Source organism: Arachis hypogaea, chromosome 16 (assembly GCF_003086295.3).
Source record: "Arachis hypogaea cultivar Tifrunner chromosome 16, arahy.Tifrunner.gnm2.J5K5, whole genome shotgun sequence".
NCBI classification, from domain to species: Eukaryota; Viridiplantae; Streptophyta; class Magnoliopsida; order Fabales; family Fabaceae; genus Arachis; species Arachis hypogaea.
Genome location: NC_092051.1, coordinates 9587905 through 9589448, shown reverse-complemented (window position 1 = coordinate 9589448; position 1544 = coordinate 9587905).

Here is a 1544-nt window from a genome sequence, read left to right as displayed (position 1 = left end):
TGCTAATGCTTCTTGTGTGGTTATTGATCAAATTGACCAATGTATCACAGTGAAAGTGAGTGTGGGTAACTTAGTTTGGCTTTGTAGTGCAGTATATGGGAGTCCTCAATTCGAAAAAAGATGTATGCTTTGGGATCATTTGCGTTCTATTAATTCAGGCCATAATAGACCATGGATGGCAGTTGGTGATTTTAATGAGATTGTGGCACCAGATGAGAGTACAGGTGCTTATTTTTCTTCTCACAGAGCTAGTCTATTAACTACTACTCTAGATGACTGTGAGCTCTTTGATCTTAAAGTGACTGGTAGGAGATATACTTGGTATAGAGCAGTTCAGGCTGGCAGGGACTTGGCTAAAAGGTTGGATAGAGCTATAGTTAATGAGGCGTGGATGACAATGTTTCCTGAGGGTTATTCTGAAATTCTTAGCAGGCTTCATTCTGATCATTGTCCTATTTTAGTTCGTTGTCATGGTAGCCCCAGAGTGAAAGGTTCACGTCCTTTTAGGTTCCAAGCTGCGTGGGCAACACATCCTTCTTATAAACATGTTATTAGTAAGGCTTGGAATCAAGAGTTTGGAGGCGTTACCGAAAGGCTTAAGATGGTTCAACAGGCTTCTTTGGACTTCAACTCAAAGATTTTTGGAAATATTTTTGTGCGAAAAAATAAGCTGGAATATCAGATTGATCAGATTCAACGGCGTTTAGAGGTTACCGATGTGTTATCTCTGAGAATTAAAGAAGCTGAACTGAGGGAATATTACAATAGGCTTTTGTTGCAAGAGGAACTTTTTTGGTACCAAAAATCTAGAGAGCAGTGGGTCAAGTATGGGGATAGAAACACTAAATTCTTTCATCTTCAAACTTTGGTGCGTAGAAACCATAATAGAGTACATGGATTATATGTTAAAGATGGGTCTTGGTCTACTGATCCAGATATTCTCCAGGAAGAAGCCCTCTCTTTTTACAAGAATCTCTTTGGTACAACGGAAGAGGTTGAGGTTGATTGTTTAGGGGATGTTCCGATGCCCACTCTAAGCACTGAGGCTTGTGCTAGGTTAATTGACCCTGTCTCTTTTGCGGAAGTCAAGTCAGCAGTATTCAGTATGAGCCCTTTTAAGGCTCCTGGTCCAGATGGCTTTCAAGCTTATTTTTTTAAAGAGTATTGGGAGATAGTAGGCACTGAGATTTGGAATATTGTCCGGAGCGCTTTTTTGGGAGAGTTCTTAAATCCTAGCATCATGGAAACTCTGATTGTGCTTATTCCTAAAATTGATAACCCTACCTTTATGAAGGATTTCAGGCCTATTAGCTTGTGTAATGTTGTTTATAAAATTATCACCAAAGTATTGACTAACCGACTTCGGCCTTTTCTTCCAGATATTGTTAGTCCTTTACAAGGAGGTTTTATTCCAGGTCGTGGTGCTCCTGATAATATTATTGTGGCCCAAGAAATTCTGAATTTCATGAAGCACACAAAATCCAAGAAAGGTACTCTTGCTTTTAAAATTGATCTTGAAAAAGCTTATGATAGGGTGGATTGGA